Genomic DNA, 13,004 nt, shown 5'->3' on the forward strand with positions numbered 1-13,004 from the left:
TTCTAAGATTTTTGTCTCATTTTTTATACTTATCTGTCACTGTGCGCCGTGGGAAACAACGATGAAAACGATCCGCCGACTCTCAATGGCAACGTGCGATTGGTCCAACATCCAACAAGTGTTTTCTTCGCGAGATCGATCGATGAACGCGTGGGTAGAGCGCTCATGGTCGTCGATTATGAACGAGCACGGTTCGCGGACGCAGCGTTCGCAACGTTTTCAAAACATCAATATTTTTTTCTAGCTGCCGTCTGTCGCGAGCAATTATTTCTGTGTGTTTAAACGTTGAGTGGACCTCTTTAACAACAAGTTAAGCTGCGTTCAAAAACACCAATAAGTAGTCGATAGATTTTTTGACCGAATCATTGAGGACGTTTGAAATGCTGTCACCTCGTGAAGAAAAATCGGACCATGGTCCACCCAGGCGCATTTTAAAGGACAATGTTTCTACTCTCATATCCCCTAACTGCGCTTTTTTCGAAAACCTTCTGAAACATTGATTTTTATTTATTAATATGTTAGTTACTGCACGAATAATGCAAGGGTACCGTTCAAATGTATAAATTCTAGATCTTTGAAATGCTGTCACCTCGTTAAAAAAGAAAAATCGTGCGATGGTCTGCCTAGCCTCATTTTAAGGAGTGAAGTTTCTACGTTGACACCCCGTAATGCATTTTGCTGTAAAAAATTTCAAACTCACAAACACAATTTTAGATACTCTGACGTGACACTTATTCGATCAGCTTACGATAAAACGGTGAAAAAAATCGCAGCTTAATTTTTTAAACGTGGTTGTAAAGGGGAAGATTGCCTCTATAAGACCATTTTGGAGAAAGCCCTGAAAAAATCTGTTGGGGTCTACGGAGTCGTTTGAAGTTGACTCATTAGCGTTTGTTTTCATCGTCCGATTGAAAATATCGAGGAAGCGGTAGTATGAATTTGCCAAAAACTGTTAGGAACCTTCGAGATTGCACTTTGAACCGTGATTTTCGATGAAATGCTGTTATCCCATTGTAATTAAGTAGGATTGCGTAATAGGGCGGAATCGGGGGACGCGCGTTATACGTTTCCAGGTTCACGTGCGGCTCCAACCGCAATCATGGCAACATCCCGTCTCACCTTGACTCGGCCAGACTCCGGAGGATCAACGATCTTCCGTTTAATATGAATGCCCTCGGCGGCATGTATCTGGATACCTCGAGGAAATGAAATTTTCCGTGGCGAATGGGACCTTGGGTCGACGACCGTCATTGTAGTTTGGTGTCCCTGGGCTTGCTCTTTGTGTTGCCACCATTGGCGGCAACGATAGTGAATCCAAACAACCGTGACCCGGCTCATTTTGAAGGGCAAAGCCTCTACCTTCACACCCCTTAATTGTGCTTTCTCGAAAAACCCTGAAAACATATTTTTTATGAATACGCAACCCCGTTAAAAAATCGAGAGATTTTTCTGACTTGAAAATTGCGAACCTATGAACTACCCTAACTTTGTGAAAAAAAAATCGTACGGTGGTTCACCTAGGCTCATCTTAAAAAGCAATGTTTCTATTCCCATACCTCTTGATTGCAACTTTTTGAAAATCTCCAGAAACATTGTTATTTTTGCTAATGGGCTGACCCCGTTAAAAAATTGAGAGATTTTCCAGACTTGAAAATTGCGAACCTTCAAACTACCCTAACTTTGTGAAAAAAAAATCGTACGGTGGTCCACCTAGGCTCATTTTAAAGAGCAATGTCTATATCTTCGCACCCACTAATTGTATTTTTCCGGTGACCCCTTTCTCTCGTTTAAAAAAATGGTGTGAGCCCCACACTTTTCTGAGTTTCATCGCCGCACTGATCTATATTCGTCGAAGAAAATATTTCCCGTGCGGAATGTGCAACTAATTATAGTGATGCACGTTTGATTTGCTTGGTAGAGTATTCTCCATCCAGAGTATAGTAGGTTTATGCGGCTCCTGAACGAGATAATTGAATGAAATCAATAAAACGACTTAGCTGGGAACGAAGTGCATGCGATCGAAATATAGTGAAACGTGTACACTTGTTGAAATGCAATGTAGAACCTCGAAAAGAACGCCGGTCAATTAGCAAATGGAGATAAGCGGAATTAATGCGTTTCGTTGTGAATGTTCCTTTGCCGTTAACAACCGAGTCAAATGGAATTGCAAGCTAATTGCAAGAGAAATTATGTAAGCGTTAACTGAAAAAAACCACCGAGTGTCACTCGTGCACATTGTTCACGGCGTATAGCTTTACTGATCGACTTAGTGCAGTCATGTGTCTAGTATGGATAAGCAGTAAAAAAGAAAATGACAAAAATTTTGAAAGTTAAACGTCGGCGTGCCATTTCGATTTCGTGAAACCGAGCGACGTCCATTTTAATGGTGTCGCGTTTCGAATCTTTGCGCTCCGAGATTCGTGAGAAATTGGTGTCTCTAATTTATAATGCGGCGGGTAAAAAGGAACGAAAATATCCACAGGCCAAGAAAAAAATTTGGAATTGTAAGAACACGGAGTGACTCGGTAAAATGTCGCCCGAGTAAACGTAAACTGTCGCGACCGGGAGTGCACCCGAACGTATTTATAACCGAGTCGCAGTGAATAGACATTCCAAGTAGAAAAAACTCATATAGACAAGCCGATATGCCGCCCCATTAGTGCACCTGCCGAGGTGTGTGCCGAAGCTATCGAGATCAGTTGGCTTAGACAGCAGTCAACCTTGGAGGCTTCACTTTATTTCAGAAATTTCGTTGTTTTTCATCCTCCGTGTCTGTTCCACGAAACAAGCAAGCAGTTTAAGGGGTTCGTTGGAACGAGGAGGGTCCTATCTTCAAACCCATGATCGATTCAGCCCCGAAAAAAATGTTTCAACGTTCTCACGGACGATTCAATTTGTAACATTGTCGAGAGAACGCGTGTCTTTGGATTCTTGGCTGCTACAAAGTGTAAAAGAATTATAGAAAAAAATGAACGACGGTGTGCGAAAGTAGAGGCTTCGCGCCTTAAAATGAGCTTGGTATTATCGTCGTACGATCATTTTTTACAAAATTATAACGGTAAAAACAATTTATGTAACGCCAGGCGACAACAGAGAAAGATGCCAGTGGTTATGCAAGGATAATTGTTACTTTGACACGATAAAAATTTCCGTTTATGCTTATTTGCCAGCGCATGGTTCGTAGTGCATGGTTCATGATTCATGGGCAATAAATAAAAAAGAATACGTAGTTGCGACACATAAATATGTATAATTTTTCTTGTAAGTACAAGACGCTCCCTGCCCGAAGCTATCATAATTTCCGTCTATACATAATTTAACAACGAGACAATAGTATGGAGAGCATTCACATTTGCGTCATCAGAAGAAACGACGCTCCAAAAGAAACAAAGCAAAAAACTCGAGGAAATTCCCTCAAGTTTCCTCAGTTGATCCGACCCAAAAATGTGAAAAGTAACTGTATAAAAGCAGTTTTCGACACTGACGTTACCACGGAAACCTAACTCGGAAGCTCTCAAACATTATTGAAATTGGCACCAACCTCCCCCACTCCGCTGTCCCACAGAAAAATATTAATTAAATTTTTAAATAAGCTTCCCAGGTAATATCGAGTTCTTTCTCAAATTCCCTCAATTTCCCTCGTGCAGCAACTCAGAACCGTGACATAGAACAGTCTTCAACAATCACAAAAACCTCGGTCAGAGCTTTAACAACAATATCACATTGACTAACCCGCAGGAAAATATTAAATAAATTTTTAAATAAGCTTCCCAGGTAATATCGAGTTCTTTCTCAAATTCCCTCAATTTCCCTCGCGCAGCAACTCAGAACCGTGACATAGAACAGTCTTCAACAATCACAAAAACCTCGGTCAGAGCTTTAACAACAATATCACATTGACTAACCCGCAGGAAAATATTAAATAAATTTTTAAATAAGCTTCCCAGGTAATCTCGAGTTCTTTCTCAAATTCCCTCAATTTCCCTCGTGCAGCAACTCAGAACCGTGACATAGAACAGTCTTCAACAATCACAAAAACCTCGGTCAGAGCTTTAACAACAATATCACATTGACTAACCCGCAGTAAAATATTAAATAAATTTTTAAATAAGCTTCCCAGGTAATATCGAGTTCTTTCTCAAATTCCCTCAATTTCCCTCGCGCAGCAACTCAGAACCCTGACGTAGAACAGTCTTCAACAATCACAAAAACCTCGGTCAGAGCTTTAACAACAATATCACACTGACTAACCCGCAGGAAAATATTAAATAAATTTTTAAATAAGCTTCCCAGGTAATCTCGAGTTCTTTCTCAAATTCCCTCAATTTCCCTCGTGCAGCAACTCAGAACCGTGACATAGAACAGTCTTCAACAATCACAAAAACCTCGGTCAGAGCTTTAACAACAATATCACATTGACTAACCCGCAGTAAAATATTAAATAAATTTTTAAATAAGCTTCCCAGGTAATATCGAGTTCTTTCTCAAATTCCCTCAATTTCCCTCGCGCAGCAACTCAGAACCCTGACGTAGAACAGTCTTCAACAATCACAAAAACCTCGGTCAGAGCTTTAACAACAATATCACATTGACTAACCCGCAGGAAAATATTAAATAAATTTTTAAATAAGCTTCCCAGGTAATATCGAGTTCTTTCTCAAATTCCCTCAATTTCCCTCGCGCAGCAACTCAGAACCCTGACGTAGAACAGTCTTCAACAATCACAAAAACCTCGGTCAGAGCTTTAACAACAATATCACATTGACTAACCCGCAGGAAAATATTAAATAAATTTTTAAATAAGCTTCCCAGGTAATATCGAGTTCTTTCTCAAATTCCCTCAATTTCCCTCGTGCAGCTCCGAATCCTGACGTAGAACAGTCTTCAACGATCAGAAATACGTCGCTCGGAGCTCCAGCAACAATATCACATTGACTGGCCCGCAGAAAAATATGAATTGTTATAAATTTAAGAGGAAATCTCGGGCTGTCTCCCGGAAATTTCCAGAATTACCCTCGGGTCCGTGACGTAGTCACGACCAGTGACATCGCCAGAAAAAACGTAGCTCGGAGCACTCGGGAATGATATTCAAATCCGCTGGTGCACGTAGACAATACGAGAACCGATCCGCGCAGCTGATTTTTTTTTTCCCCACCTTTCGAGCGTGCAGAATCGGAATCGGGTATAGATGTGTGCACGAGATATTTGCTGTGTGCCTCACGGTTGTGTACGCGCGCGCATGGTCCCTTGTCGACGTCCGCCACGAGCACGAAGGATCGCGGCGTGTTCCACAAGGTAGGAGGGATGCGGTACCAATATGGCGGCTCGGTTAAAAGCAATCCACCGGGCAAAGCGCTGTCAGTCCGCGACTCGGCACGACGGTAGCGTGTTCGTTCGTTAATACGATTCAACGGAATCGCAAATCGACGTATCAAGAGATATATCGGTGCACCGGCCACCCGTAAACACTAACATCAACACCTCGACAAACCCGATCTGTCAACAGCAAAGGTCGTTCTCCAACGTCCACCAACACGTACTCGTTCTTCGAGTACACTCTCTCTCTCTCTTCGAAGATCTTTTTCCCCGATCCAGTGACATCGGCGACAACCAACTACTGGAAGCCGGGGCAGATCGATCCGGTGATCGATAGATCAGTCGCGAACGGACAACCGCCGTCGTGCCATCGTCAACTCTCGACGAGTTTCTGGAGGAATTTCTTTTTCTTTTTTTTTTGGAGGAATCTCGAGATTCCCGTGGACGATTTCCGGAAGAACTGCCGATCAGAGGTCCTGGATCGCTGAGGGGCTCCCGGATCCGTCAGTGATTGCTAGATCGAGGTGAGCCAAGGAGTGTGTGTACGATTTCGGAGCCGATTACGTGGGAGAGATCTCCGGGCTGCTCCTGGACGGCGAACGCTCTTCGGTAAGTGAAGAAAGTAGCTTGTTCGTCGACCGCGGACTCCCGATTAGAAACACCGCAGACTTTGTTTCCACTACTGACGTAACTAGACGACCGTCACGCGGAAACGAGAACCGTGTGCACGCCTCGACTACTCTCGCGTGTATCTCTTCTCTCTCTCTCTCTCTCTCTCTCTCTCTCTCTCTCTCTCTCTCTCTCTCTCTCTCTCTCTCTCTCTCTCTCTGTCTCTCTCCCTCTGTCTCTCTCCCTCTCTCTTTCTCTCTCCACTTCGATCTCTTCCTCCATGGGTACTCTCAATCTCAATGAAACCGGAGAGACGATCGCGCTCTCATTGATTTTCCCGGTTTAAGGGCGTTTATTTATGTCTTTCTGTAGATGCCGCGGGAAGATGACCTTTGAGTTGTATTTCTTTTGGAAGTTTTTTAACGGGTTCGCTGCCACCGTCACGTGTGACGCTCGCAATCTCGTTACTTCGATAAAACTAGGCGAATTCTCGCTATTATTTAACGCTAGGACCACCGAGCCCAAGATTAGGCTAATGTAAACATTAGCTTATAACATTAAAAAGAGATATTATATTAACCAATGAGAAAAATTTAATATCTCTTTTTTAGTATTCATTATGCTTTAAATCCCTTTTATGTCCCTTTTATCATAATGTCTAATCTTTTGTACTATTTTATAAAAAAATAGAAAAAAAGATAAAATACAAAATTAAAAAGAAATATAAAAAGAAAAGAGAAGAAATATAAAATTTCTATAATTCCGCGAATTGTCGAAGAAAAAATCTGAAATCATTTGGTTTTTAATAAATCGATGAACGTCTTTTTGTTGATGCCAGGGTGTATTTGATTGTTGGTTTTCGAGTGTGTTTGGCGATACTAAGCTACCCCATTCGATTAGCGAATTAATTGAATGAACTGCATCGGAACTGACAGAAGGATTGACCTGTGTCAACGTGTTGCACTTTAAGAAATATCTTCGAAAAAATTGATAAATAAAACAGTGCTCCTGAACCATCATGAATCATAAGTAGACTGCGGATTTTATGCGTAGCAAAAAATTACGGCAATAAATTGCTACGCAAAAGAGAAATAAATTGCTGTGCAGCGTCTGTGCACATTGTCGAGAACAGTTTTGATTTTGCATAAAAATCCGCTGTCTAGTTTGAATGATCCGTGGGTTAACAACTGGATTAACCCTCGGACTCCTACGAATCCTAGGCCTATGCCGGAGTCATTTTCGACCCGCTACAGTTTTCTTTCGATATGAGGCGAAGACTGGGGACCGGCTTTCGTCTTATTTCGGGTGAAGACGAAGAATACAGGGGATATCGATTTTCTAATTTCGAAACGAAGAGCGTCGTCTCATATTGGAATCAAATTGTACATATCGATATCAAGCTTATCCCCACTGCGACGTGTCACGAATGACCCCGGCATAGGATGTGGGGAGGGTTGATCGGGACCTAGCCTAGCATTCTGTAATAAACTGTCCTCGTAAACGAACAAAAGGGAATAAACGAATGAATAAAATAGATCGATAATTGTCTAGCGAACGCAAGGGAGTCGTCCAGGTGACCCAAACCCGAGTAAAAGTCGGTTTTTCGGTAGCTTCGAGGGCGGGCCCCTCTGTGAATCACCTGTGAGGCCCCCTAGATCAGCCGATTTAGGTTCGGTTCACGTACCACCGGCTCGTACCGGTGCCGTGTTTTTAACGTCTTCTTCTCTGTCGTCGACACAGTTTCCGGTACACACTCGTCCCCGAACCTTTCGATTCGATTCGTATATCCACAAGCACCCGTTTCTCTCTTTTCACTCTTTTTCTCTTGATTCAGGGAAACGGTTCGCGACTACGGCTCCGTTGTCGCTCGGTGTTTTATATTCACGCAGCATCGGGAAAACAATGTGTAGGCACGGCGGCTGGGTCTCCCCGTACAAGGAACGCCGACCGTTTCGAGAACCCGACTATTTTCGGCCAAGTCGATTTGCATCGTTCGTCTTCTTTTTTCTTTTTCGAAATGAACGACTCTCGGACCTCGTGATGGAGTACGGGAATAGTATGAACCCTCTGTTAATGGATTCTCCTCGTTTCTGTATCGTGTCGTCCTGGTGAATGATCGGGTCGAATGAAGAACTTGAGAGATCAACTGAGAATTTAGGGTCGTTGAGGTTAGCGATGGATGTTGCAGAAATCTGAACATTTGTGAGAATTGATTTAGGAAACTAGTTAAAAATGACCGTTTTTTATTTTTTTATTAACTTTTTTTCTGAAAGGTCCATCTGCGTTTGCACGAAATTTAGTTCCGATCATGTTGCTGTATCTAAAAGTCGAATTTCTTTGCTTAACGTTTAAAAAAAAATATCCTTTTTATATAGATTGGAATAAAATTTTAGAGACGCTTATGACTATAGTTATCCTTGCGATACGACCCTAAATGAATCGAACTATACTCGAAACACTATCGAAACTGCAATTAATAATGCTTAGAAATAGAAACAGCTGATGGTAATAATAATAGTAACATTATCGAAATTGGAAATCAAATGTTGAATGTCTGTCTCAACGATGAATTTTTAACATCTGCGGGAACTTCAACGATCATCTTCTCATAGTAGTCTCTAATTATTAGATTATACTTGTCTGTTTCAATTCACAGTTCTCTGACAACAATGGCTGAACAGGATTAGTTTATTTGTTTCATTTGCTGGACAAACTTCCTGTTTCTTCCGAGTCAGCGGTATCGAACGATTTATACAAATCATTAGCTTATAGCAGTTAATTGAAGTCATTAGCTAGATCTGTTCGGGCCTAACAAGCCTCTAGAAAATTCTCTTGGAAGACGGATTTGAAAAATGAAAACCGAGGAAGCTCTGGAAAGTATTATAATTTGACGAAGAGTTGGGAAATGGTCGGACGAAGGCCCCAGAAAATGTCTTCCAAAAAATCAAAATGAAAATGAGTCTCCAAAAATGTCTACGAAAATTCTTTCATAAAAATCTAGTGAATAGAACAAGCGGACAAAGTCCTCAGAAATTGCCTTCCAAAAAATCAAAATAAAATTGAGTCTCCAAAAATGTCTGCAAAAATGCTATCATAAAAATCTAGTCAATAAAAGAGTCGGACAAAGGCCCCGGATAGTGTCTTCCAAAAAATCAAAATAAAATTGAAAGTCTCCAAAAATTCTTTCATAGAAATCTAGTCAATAAAACAGCCTGGCAAAGGTCTCCAAAAATTCATAAATAAAAACCGAGACAATGAAACGGACAAAGGCTCCTGAAAATGTGTTCCAAAAAATCAAAATAAAATTGAAAGTCTCCAAAAATTCTTTCATAGAAATCTAGTCAATAAAACAGCCTGGCAAAGGTCTCCAAAAATTCATAAATAAAAACCGAGACAATGAAACGGACAAAGGCTCCTGAAAATGTGTTCCAAAAAATCAAAATAAAATTGAAAGTCTCCAAAAACAACTACAAAAATTCTTTCACAAAATCTAGTCCATAAAACAATCGGACGAAGGTCCCCAGAACTTCGTAAATAAAAATCTAGCCAACAAAACCATGACACTGCAGGTGTTTCGAAAAACGACTTCCCAAAAATCTGGAAAGAACTGAAAGCTACAAGACGAAGCTTGATAAAAATGTCTCCCCACCACCAAAAAAAAAAAACCGTAAATACACCGATAAAACGTGACATTGCAAAAACACAGTGTCCTCAATAAATTTACAAACCGAGGACCCCGGACTGAAGGTTTAGAAAAATGTAAGAGTAGACAGGCTCGATTAGGGTCTATGGAGATTTTCGAGTGAGCTCTCCATCTGTGATTAATTGTCAATTCGACCCTCGATCCCGAGCGTCCTTCGCGCGGGCCCGAATACGATCCCATAGGGCCCCCGGACTTCCGCAAAACGAGATTTCGCGAGGATCATAAAATGTCAAGGCTCTCTCGCGAGCCGATTAGCATACCCGAAAACGTTTTCGAATTCCGCGGACGCGCCGTTGACGAGAGAGAGAGAGAGAGAGAGAGAGAGAGATTTGTCATCCCGTGATTGCACGTTTCGCAAAATCTCTGTCGTTCGTATGCGAATACATCCTCGATGATAAAACGCGTGTGTACATTACCGTTCAAAAATATTTACTCGCTTATCAGGTGGTCTGCTATAGTTGCCACGTTCTATGCAGATTAGCTCCGACCATCCGAGGGGATTTACCGGTCTTTCTTCTTTCGAACTCAAACCGTACATATTTGTTCGTTTTTTCAAAGTTTGCCTATTTTTTATTTCACTGGAATTCACGCTTCGGAACACTTTTTTGTTCGCCGGAACAAAGTGCAAATCGTGGCTGCGCAATTTAGCGGGAATTTTAACCGTAGATTAATTGTCGCAAATTATTGTGTTTTTTTCTCGAATTTTACGAGCGTTATTTTAAAGTAAAATTTCAGTTTTGAAATGTCGAATTGATAATTCTGGTGGCTAGAATTATTTTTATTTATTTGCTTTTCGATCGTCACACATTTATTGAAATAAAATTGATTTTTTTTTAATGTTTCGGGTTGTCGGGACTGGTGCGTGACAGTAGAATAATAATGTCGAATGAATAGGAAGGTAGTAGGTTGATAGTGTTGTTTTTAATTTTATTTTTTCTTCGAATTGCATTTCTCTGCTTTGTTGATAGTCACTTAATGTCACCGTGATTCCTGACTGGCACGGTAGCCGGATACGTCACACTCATAACAATGATAATAATAATCGACGATATCGCTGTGTGGTAACACGAAAGTGACCACTCGCAAAGACCGAAGGCTCTTATCGGCGATTATTACTCGTTATCTTCGACGAAAGGTACGTGTCAGCCACTCGACTCGTCCAATAAACAGTTAGGATAACGTTCGACACGAAAAAATTACGTTGACTTGCATAATTTATTCGCTGGAAGCCATGTCACGTCCCTGTCCATAATTCATCTACTCAACAGCGAATAAAATGTCAGACTTTTATTGCCAAATTAAGAGAAACGTACTACGGTGGATTAGCTTAATAAAGCCAACAAGCATATGCAAATTGTTGTAACAGAAACAGTCTCTACGATTATAATAATTCCTACGTGTTGCAATTATACAGGGTATCCGAAAAATGTTGTACTTGAATATGGCGAATTCTAAGGTCATTTGAAGTAACTTTTTCCTTTGCGAAAATGTTCTACGCTGCTTTGTTGACGAGTTATTAACGAAAAACGCAGACCAATCATAGCATGGCTACAGCGGACCGATTTCGGCTCGGCCAATGCCAACGCCGCGCCGAGCACGACCGGTCGCAATCCGCTTGCCATAGCCGCGCTCCGATTGGCCGGTGTTTTTCGTTAATAACTCCTCAATGAAGCCGCGGAGAAGATTTTCGCAAAGGAAAAAGTCACTTGAAATCACCTCGGGAATCACCCTTTTCATAGAAGTCCAATATTTTTGGGACACCCTGTACGTTTATGTTTTCATCATCTCGGAGACACCAGAAAAACTAGTTTCTTTGTTTTTGAAATTTGTTCCATTTTAAACGTTCTTGTTACGGTATTGGTCGATGCCATGTTGCAACCGGAAGTTAACGGCACTGATCACTGGACCGCGGGTCTTCACGCAAAATAAAACTGTCCCAAGTCATTCGTGCGAAACATTTTCTCCTACTACCTTACAGTTTTGTATTTCGTCCGCTCGTTGTTGTTATAAATTGACAAAATTCGCCATTCCCCTTCTCGAGCAGCAATTATCGCACGGCGATTATGTTTTTCTCGGTTGTGCATCGGCCGCGAGCGTAATTGAATCGACGTCGCGACTAATCTCCCGCGCATATTCATGCTGCATCGTTAATAATGCATGTATCCGCGCTCGTCGTGCGTAGAATGAGACGAACAACAAATCTAACAAACGCCATGAGAGAGAGAGAGAGAGAGAGAGAGAGAGAGAGAGAGAGAGAGAGAGAGAGAGAGAGAGAGACCTCACGGACCGCTGCGAAACAGCCTTCGGGAACACGGCGGAAGTTTTTTCAGCAGTTTCGTTGTAGCCTGCGCTGAATTTCTAATTCGCTCGGTCGTATCGGTCTAGGCCATCCGTTCGAAAATATTTTTGATTTGCTTGTTTGGTTCCCGACCCTGTATATGTATACTGCGCGCGGGCAAAACATACTATTGGGAGATATCTGACTCGGCCGTTTGTTGTACCGTTAGGGACAACAGTGGTCGCAGTTTTGTTTGTGATCCATTTGGGACACGAAATGTACGAATATTAAACAAGCATTTCAGGAAAACAAACACCATTGTAACCAATAAAAGTGATCGTAGTACGGTAAAAATTGTTTTTCTTTAGGGTTCGTTCGCATTTTTTATTTACGAGAATTTGTTTGCCACCACATTTTGATTGAACATACCTTAAATATGTTTATTTGCTCTTTCAAATTATTTTTTGCGTTACTAAAGTTTGTTTCTATCTATTAAATCACTAGACGTTTAGGTATGATTAAATTGCAAGTGAAAAGAAATTATATAGAATGGAAATATTCTAGGTCGGAAGAAACCTTTGGTTTTCGAGTTCAAATGGTTGTGAGGGAAAGTCTTCGTAGCATTTACATTTTTACGTGCTGAAAAATGCTATCGCAATGTTGAGATAAATTGTCAAAAAAAAAAATGCCGCGTCCAAGCTGTCGCAGAAAAAAACCCCGACCGAGCAGCTGAAGGCTAAGTCTAGGAGGTCTCTAAAACCGTGATCGATACCCAAACGAGGACACTATCGCCCGGAGCTAAGCTGGAACAGCTCTGTGACCCGCGCACCGACGATCCGGCGTGAAATATATTAGCAGTAAACAACGTGGATTATGGTCGTTGAACCGACACCGCCGAAATTCGTCGGCGAAATTCATTCCCGCGGTCGAGAAACGCGATTAGGTTTGCACGGCTCGGCGATTACGTGAGAGGGAGGTTGCGACACTCGACGAATTTTCTGGCAAAAGACCGAAACTAGTTTCTCGTTTTCTCTCTCTCTCTTTATTCTCTCCTTCTTTCTCGTTTCACGTGGCATTTTCGAAGTTCCCGCCTCGCGC

At 41.6% G+C, this 13,004-nt stretch overlaps 1 protein-coding gene across 3 annotated transcripts in view; it reads left to right on the forward strand.

The window, feature by feature from the left end:
* The first annotated feature begins 5,340 nt into the window (after positions 1 to 5,340).
* LOC143353291 (very long chain fatty acid elongase AAEL008004) overlaps positions 5,341 to 13,004 on the forward strand; it is a 52,324-nt gene continuing 44,660 nt past the window's right edge. For 2 of the 3 annotated variants that reach the window (XM_076786490.1, XM_076786492.1), the window contains exon 1: positions 5,341 to 5,925. The gene's annotated coding sequence lies outside the window, so the exon portion shown is untranslated. The remainder of the gene's footprint in view (positions 5,926 to 13,004) is intronic. The other variant, XM_076786493.1, reaches the window with a different exon arrangement.

This window comes from Halictus rubicundus, chromosome 4, assembly GCF_050948215.1.
Source record: "Halictus rubicundus isolate RS-2024b chromosome 4, iyHalRubi1_principal, whole genome shotgun sequence".
Classification (NCBI taxonomy): domain Eukaryota; kingdom Metazoa; phylum Arthropoda; class Insecta; order Hymenoptera; family Halictidae; genus Halictus; species Halictus rubicundus.